Genomic DNA, 8,822 nt, shown 5'->3' on the forward strand with positions numbered 1-8,822 from the left:
GTGAGAACGAGTGCAGGTTGTGTTGATAACATGTTGTCTTATTGTAATAGATTTCAGAGACAGGTGTGACCGTGGGTGAGGATCTGAGCCTGAGAGCAGGAGGCGAGCTGAAGGCCCAGTGGGGCTCAGAGCCAGATCTGTTGAGGTCATCTGTTAGCTGACCCTGAGCCTGCTGGGTCCTCTCAAGAACCAGGTCAGCATCAAACTGAGGAACTTAGAGACAGGAAATAAAAACAAGCCCATGCTCCTGTACATATGACGCACACATAAATGTCCACTGACACTCCACATGTGACTGAAGCTAAATGATAAAGTCTGATAAATGCCTGATGGTCCCTGGATCAAAGACAGAGCTGTTGGAGAATAATGACTCACTCTGGTAAAGTCTTGACATTTGATTTGGAATGAAGAGGGAGGACGTCTGACATGACACTGACATTAAGACTGAGGGCAGAAGTACTGATGAACTGTGACGCCCCCAAAATCTTTCATTGGGATGGTCACTGATAATCTTGGAGTGGGACCCTGAAACAAAAAGCTGTAACTGAACTTTTAAAGTTCTTATGATGCTGTCGTCATATGAAGGCTGGTTGAACCTATGTCAGTGTGAGAGTTCAGGAATCACTTTGTTTTCTTCTCTTACAGTTCATGTTGCTAACCAGTCGCTCCAGGACTTCAGAGGTGGTTTTTGGGAACGTTGCAGCCTGAAATGACTTCACTGCAGGTTTTCTAAAAAAAATGCGATGAAGGATGGCATTTATTTATTTATTTATTTATTTATTTGTTCCTTTGTTCCAGTGGTTAACATCACACACTGAAGCAGCTTGATTCTGATGTTAGCTTTGTGATGCTAACAGTTAGCTCTGTCGGGGGAGGCCGAGCGAATCAACTCTACAATGACATGAGATCTGACCTGATGTGAATTTGCAGTAAAGTTGCAGTGAACGGACAAAATTATAAAGTCACGCAGAATTCACAGAGATCATCTGAATTTGCATTAAATCCTGGAGGGACATCTGACGACATCTATCTGATGTGCACAGACTGATTCTGATTCAGTTACGTACCAGTATCAGTCTATTCCCATCAGTCATCAGTCTACACATACAGACACAACACGTGTGTGTGTTATTTATCTTTAGGCGATGCATCGTCCTTTAAAACTGTCTGACATCCTTTTCCTTACAAACACAAACGGACAGCTTCAAGGTGAAGGAGAGAACTTTGATTATAGGAACAAAACATTTACTGGAAACAAACCTGCTCAGGTTTCACCCTGAGAGACCAAAACTCCATTTTGTTTTCAACAGTAAGGTGAAATTTAGAAAATGCTTTCAGTATAATAAATGGCTGCTGTGAGGACTGACATCATCACACATGAATACAGTTCATTTCTAAGACTGTTAAAGACCTCAGTCTGCAGAAATATTCAAATACACTAGAAATTAACTTATTTATACTGCATGAAATAAAACTGCGTGGGACTGGCATAAAGTGGCCGTGTCTGTACAGGGGAAACTCATGGGCACCCATAAAACCCATTTTCATGTAGGCCCCGTCTGTACGTATCCAGATATTTATGTATCCGGATATTTTTCTCTGTGTCGGGCCTCTCATCCACATAAACAAATTTTAGGTCACTGAAACAGATATTTTTTAAATCGCCCTCTGAGCTGAAGATTTATCAGAACTGTGGTTACGGAGAGTTTGAGAAACAATGATGTCATCTTCTCAGGTTGCACATACCTATTGTTGTTTTGTGTAACGAGCAAAGCAGACTACCTGTTTGCTGATGTTTTGTTGCCACTGCTGGTCTAATGACGACTTTACACCACAGACGAACAGAGACGTCTGCTCCACCTCAGTGTTTCTGCTCCACCTCAGTGTTTCTGCTCCACCTCAGTGTTTCTGCTCCACCTCAGTGTCTGCAGTTTAAAGTCCACTAGAGCCAATGGTTTTGGACCAGGACCAGTGGAACCAGCAGACGGTGGGACACTTTCCTGAGTGGGATTGTTGTTGATGAGAAGTGGAAGGAAAACGTTCATGTTTAACTGAGCTTCTTCATCTGTGCATACATTTAAGTTTTTAGCTTCACAGTGGTCGTGATAATTAAATTAGACCTTGTTCCCTCGTACATGAACAAGACCTTGAAACAACATGGCCGACGTGTCAGATCTAAATGCAGTCCTTTATTTATATATTCATGTTGTAAAATAGACCAGAGAAATTCCATTTAACCACTGACAGGATGAGTGGCTGATTGTCAGGTCAGAACAAGTTAGTTCTTAATTTTCAGAGCAGTGGAGCAGACTCACACTCACACCATCCCACTGCATATGAAGTGAGATATAAAAATACATGAGGACCTATTTCTAGATAACATACGCCATACATCAGAGGTCAGGCAGCAGCTACGGTTTAATCCAACAGCAGTTTATGAATAAAATGAAGATGTGAAGAGAGTCAGCTCTGAACGTGTTGATATGGTGACACATGGTGAAATGAAAGACGTACTTACATGAATGTATTTACATTTCCTGTGTTCAGATGATGAGCCTCTGTCTCTCAGTGTCTCTGTCTGTCAGTCTTTGTGCCAGGAGCAGGGTCCTACCCAGGGGTGGAGACGGACAGCAGCAGCTGACTGCCTCTCTCTCCCTCTGGACAGACGGGTAACGACCCTGCAATCTGTGATGCACTGGACAACTGCTGCTGCCTGGTCCTCAGTATCAACATCACCCAACTCTTTAACTCATCTAACCTGCAGAACTGAAACAGTGGTCATGTTTTAAGGGTCACATATCGAGGGAGATCTCCAAACACATGTATGTAGCTAGCAGGGTGTCTACAGGTATCAGACACTGAACAGCTGATGTCTTGTGATGGTTTCCTCACCAGCAGGTATCAGAACACAAGTGTACAGGTTGAAAGTCAGCTTTTCCTGAAATGACAGAATCAAACAGGAGATGTATTTTTATGTTAAAAATGTCCTCCAGTATTTTGTGCATCTGAAACTGTAACTGTCTTATTACAGGAAACAAAACATAAACCAGTGATTTGCATCCCAGCTCCGTCACAATCTCCAGCAACAGGAGCCTCTCCTGTAGCGTCTCCTTTCTGCTGATGAAAAATTTAATTAGACATTTCCAACCAAATTCTCTCTGTGTATATGTATTAGTGAATTTCCACTGAACGCTGCAGTAAGTGTAGCATTGCTCCCTGAAAGATCAAAATTACCCAAATTTTCCCGTTTATTTTTTAAGGTACTTTGTGGAGTGTGATTTCTCTGACATAAAACCTTTAAACAGTCTGGATATAATACTTCTGTTTAATTCTGACATGCACGATAAACTACTGTCAGCTCTGGGTCATCCTGATCTGATGGCTGATTTCAACATGCTGATTAAAATCTGGCTGTAGTTATAGAAACCTATAAAAATCATGTTTTTCCAAAACAAGTTTTCTCCTCAAAGATTGAAAATCTTTTTGATCTTCCTTCTCTGTTAATGAGTGATATGTTGTTATTACCTTGATTATAAATTTAATGCTTTTTAAGGCTGATTTCTGGTCAAATCATCTTTTTCTTGCTCCAACACTGCAGCTCAGTATCAAGGTGAGTATGTGGTCTCGGGGAAGGTTTAATGTAGGAATATGATTATTAGACTGAGTTAGGTTCATCTGCATCTCGTCAACAGGTAAGTGCAAGTATAAAGTTAGAAGACTGGGAGGTTTAGCACAGTTGTAGACTTCGGGGGGACACAGGGGACATGTCTCCCTCAATATTTAGAACACGTAGAAGAGAAACTAAAGACATTTTCCCTATAAACTGATGCATAGAAATTTACCAGAATGCAGGAAATTAGGTGTTCAGTTTCTAAATTTCCTGGGGGAGGACCCTAAACATCTAATTTCATTTGTGCCTCAGGGACATCAGGGACTCCTGATGATCCTAGCAGTCAAACTAAAGCCCACCCAATGCCAAGGACACCCAGAGAGGAGGAGGGGGGGGTGGGGGGCTACATGATGCTTAGTCACTGGAAAAAATGAGTGATGATCAGAGAGCTGAACACAACAGCTGCAGGACACACAACATCAACACTGAGCCTGAGAAAACAATACTGCAGTGAGGTCAGAGGCCTGAAACGAGTCGTTAGTCAGTCGGACGGTGACTTTGCAGGAACAGGATCAGTTGTTGTTTACAGTCAGACGAACACAAACACCTGTACTGACCTTTCTGACTCTATAAGAATACGCTGATGTCTCCACTTATTAACAAGAACCTAACTGACTGTCTGAGTAATGAAATGACTGAAATTTCACTTTGGGATTCAAACAGATTAAGTCTGTACCATGTTACACTGTTGTCAACATAAAGTACACCTGTGGTCGATCAAACAGCTCAACTCACCAATCAGATCTTTGAGGTGATTATAGTGTCTGACACATCTCTGACACATCACTCAGAATAAACTGAGGACACACAGAGCTCCTGTCTGCACACTGTGGACTGGTGATACACAAAATGTAGTGTTTTAATGTTTTATAATAAACATGAACACACTGTATCACAGTTATTATACTTCTGTTGTCTGGGTAAGATTTGAGTTTGACTTACCTGAACTCTGACTTACCTGAAATGTTTGCTCAAACTGAAAATACAAACATTTGCAGATGAAACATTTTGACTAAAGCTTCACACAGACCTCAGTGTGAGAAATTCAATATAAAACATCAACAGACAGAGTTCATAATGGTCTGAGCTTTAGGGACGATGATTTAACCGACATATCTGCTCAAACACGTGCATCAATGAATGCAGAGCCAGTTTAAAATAAGTGAGGAAAATATGCAAAATTCCACTAAAGTATTTTATCAAAAGGTCCAATTACAGATTTTCTTAGTGTGCTTATAAAAATAACAGTTTGATGTATTTGCTGAAACTGGCTGAACTATCTCATGTACTTCTGTGACAAAGCATCCTCATCCTCCTCCTCCTCCTCCTCGTCCTCCTCCTCCTCCTCCTGAACTGTGGTCAAACTGTCACCCTAAGCAGCACTGATCAAATATGAATCCAGACTCTGTTTCTACCTTGGCGGAGGCCAACTGGGGTCCGGTTTGGGGACCTCAGAATTGCATGTCTGTTTTTTGCAGATGATGTGCTTCTGTTGGCCTCATCACACCGTGACCTCCAGCTTGACCCCGGGTGGTTGAGTGAAGGTCAGGATGAGAGTCAGCACCTTCCAGTCTGAGACCATGGTTCACTGCCGGAGAACGGTGGATTGTTGCCTCTGAGTTTGGAGAGTTACTGCCTCAAGAGAGGGAGTTCAAGTATCTCAGGGTCTTGTTCACAGTGAGGGTAGAATGGAGCGTGAGATGGATCGGCAGTTTGATGCAGCATCTTCAGTGATGCGGGCGCTGTGTCAGTCTGTAATGGTGAAGAGGGAGCTGAGCGAGAAGGTGAAGCTTTCCATTTCCTGGTCCATCTCCGTCCCAATGGTCATGAGCTCTGGGTAGTGACTGACAGAATGAGGTCACAGATACAAGCGTCTGAAATGAGTTTCCTCTGTAGGGTGTCTGGGCTCAGCCTTAGAGATAGGGGGAGGAGTCAGACATCTGGAGGGAGCTCGGAGTAGAGCCGCTGCTCCTTCATGTTGAAGTGGTTCAACATCTGATCAGGATCCTCCTGGTCCAGCTGGCAGGAGGCCCCGGGGCAGACCCAGAACACACTGGAGGGATTATAGATCTCATCTGGTCTGGGAACACCTCGGGGTCCTCCAGGAGGAGCTGGAGAATATTGATGAGGAGAGGGACGTCTGGGGTGCTTTGCTCAGCCTGCTGCCTCTGAGACCTGACCCCACATAAGATGATGAAAATGGATGGATTCTGTTTCTGCATTGCCTTTTTCTCACCTAAAATGTTTTCAGATTTTAGAGACTGTTTAGCTGTAATGTGAGAACGTTTGTGACTCAGCCACCCTGTTGAAGACAGACGAGTCAAAACAAAACACTGCTGACCAGCTGAAGCAATATTTCTTGTTTTACAGCTGAACAGTCACTGAAATATGTCCTGATGATCTTAATTCATATTTGATCAGCGCTGCCTCGTTTGAAGGTTTGACCAAAGTTTATGAGCAGTGATTGAAATCACTGACGGCTGCGTTAGAGACTCCTCAGTTCTGATTTCTGATTATCCATGTTGGTCCTTCCGGTCAGTCCTGCAGTTTCAAGAAGAAACGGCTGCTTTTTGCTCATTTAACTTCTTGCAATGCAATGACTCAAATCTATCAAGTATTCTGTCCGTTCCCCAGAGGCCTGTGAGAAAAACATTTTATTCACAAATTCAGAGTGACACGGTGTGAATGACTGATGTACAAATGGTCATTTTGGGGCTGATGTATTCCTTTAAAGCAGAGTTTGTAAATTTAAGACTGAATAATAGTAAATGTGGTGTAAAAAAACAAAGTGATAGCTGAAAGATGCTAAAAATTGAGCTGCAGAGTTCAGTGATTATTGGGGCAGCCCACAGGGACTTGTGTTGGGGATCAGAGGATTGCTGGGTCAAGTCCCCATATTATATGGACCAAGTGTGGAGCATGAACTGGGGGACTAAGGCGCCTTACCATGGGCATGGGTTACAGCAGAGAGGAACAAAGCATCAAATCATGACTAAAGGATAATCACCAGACCAAAGCATGTGAGCAAACCTGTCATGGTATTATTGTTGTTTCCAAAACATCAGTGACACATTTTTAGGACAACAGCAGGACTGTTTGCTGACTTTGTATAAAGCAACTTCCTCATGGCAACATAACCACAACAACAGATCTGAGGAGTCGAACAGGGCAACTATCAAAAGACTGAGGCATGGGGCGTCGGTAGCGTAGTGGATAGTGCCGGCGCCCCATATACACAGGTCTTGCCTTGCTGCAGAGGTCGCGGGCTTGACTCCGGCTCACGACCATTTGCTGCATGTCATCCCCCCACTCCCCCATTTTACTCTCTCCTGTCAATTAAAGGCAAAAGCCAGAAATAATAATAATAATAAAAAAAGACTGAGGCAACAAATGTTCTACAAATGAGAGGAGCAGTTTGGCTTTGGTTTGTGTCGGTTCTTTTTGACAGTTTTAGAAAGTGTTTCTGCAGCTGGACGCAGATTTTAGTACCAGTTTTTAATGAGAATGAAACTTTTTGTAAAAGTTTCTAATGAGAATGAAACTTTCTGTAAGTTTTTAATGAGAATGACACTTTTTGTAAAAGTTTTTAATGAGAATGAAGCTTTTTGTAAGTTTTTAATGAGAATGAAACTTTTTGTAATAGTTTTTAATGAGAATGAAACTTTTTGTAATAGTTTTTAATGAGAATGAAGCTTTTTGTAACAGTCTTTAATGAGAATGAAACTTTTTGTAACAGTCTTTAATGAGAATGAAACTTTCTGTAATAGTTTTTAATGAGTGAAGCTTTTTGTAACAGTCTTTAATGAGAATGAAACTTTTTGTAATAGTTTTTAATGAGAATGAAACTTTTTGTAATAGTTTTTAATGAGAATGAAGCTTTTTGTAACAGTTTTTAATGAGAATGAAGCTTTTTGTAACGGTCTTTAATGAGAATGAAACTTTTTGTAATAGTTTTTAATGAGAATGAAGCTTTTTGTAACAGTTTTTAATGAGAATGAAGCTTTTTGTAACGGTCTTAAATGAGAATGAAACTTTTTGTAATAGTTTTTAATGAGAATTAAACTTTTTGTAATAGTTTTTAATGAGAATGAAGCTTTTTGTAACAGTCTTTAATGAGAATGAAGCTTTTTGTAACAGTTTTTAATGAGAATGAAACTTTTTTAACAGTCTTTAATGAGAATGAAACTTTTTGTAAAAGCTTTTAATGAGAATGAAACTTTTTGTAACAGTCTTTAATGAGAATGAAACTTTAACAGTTTTTAATGAGAATGAAACTTTTTTTAAAGCTATAGTGCGTAACTTCTGTCGCCTCCCAGCGGATAAAGCGTTATTACAACAAATAAGCCGGCACTTCCATGTACACAGAGTAACACTCTGTACACAGAGTAACACTCGCCACACACCGTACACAGAGTAACACCAGTAGCCACACACCGTGTACACAAAGTAACACTCGCTTCACACTGTGTACACAGCGCTACACAACGTGGCAAACACCAGGCTGCTAACATTACATTACATTCATAGCACCATTTCCAAGAAAACAATAAAGTACTAGGTCCAGTACAAGTAACAGCAACTCATACTACTCATAATATAATTATAAACCAAGTCACTTACTTATCCAACAGCAGCAAGGCAACATCCGTGTCTGCCCTCAGCCCAGTTTCTTCCTTCAGGGCTCTCCACCGAGGAAAAGCGACGCCAATACAAATCCTTGTTTGCCTTCTCCGTCGGTCACTTTCCTTCTTTGCTAATAGACCTTTAACCGAACATCCAGGCTTTTTCTTTGTGGTAAGATCCACTTCTGAACCGTGTCTCAGCCGCTTCTTTGTTGCTTTCTCTTTCTACCTGTGCTCTACCTCTTGCTATGAGACTCTCCACTCTTCCTCCCCCTCCCTTCTTGTTGTGAGGAAGCATTTCCTGTGCGCCAGCGCGGGAATGTCGCCGGTCTACACGCATACTAAAAATGATATATATTGAAAAATACCGCGAGATATCAGGGGAGCCGAACAGCTTAATCAGCATGGTGTCATCTCCTCTAGTAGTGGCTTGGGTAAAACGGACATTTACGGACACGTAGAAGTTACGCACTATAGCTTCAACATTTTTTAATGGGAATGAAACTTTTTTAACAGTTTTTAATGAGAAT

This window comes from Epinephelus moara, chromosome 7 (assembly GCF_006386435.1).
Source record: "Epinephelus moara isolate mb chromosome 7, YSFRI_EMoa_1.0, whole genome shotgun sequence".
NCBI classification, from domain to species: domain Eukaryota; kingdom Metazoa; phylum Chordata; class Actinopteri; order Perciformes; family Serranidae; genus Epinephelus; species Epinephelus moara.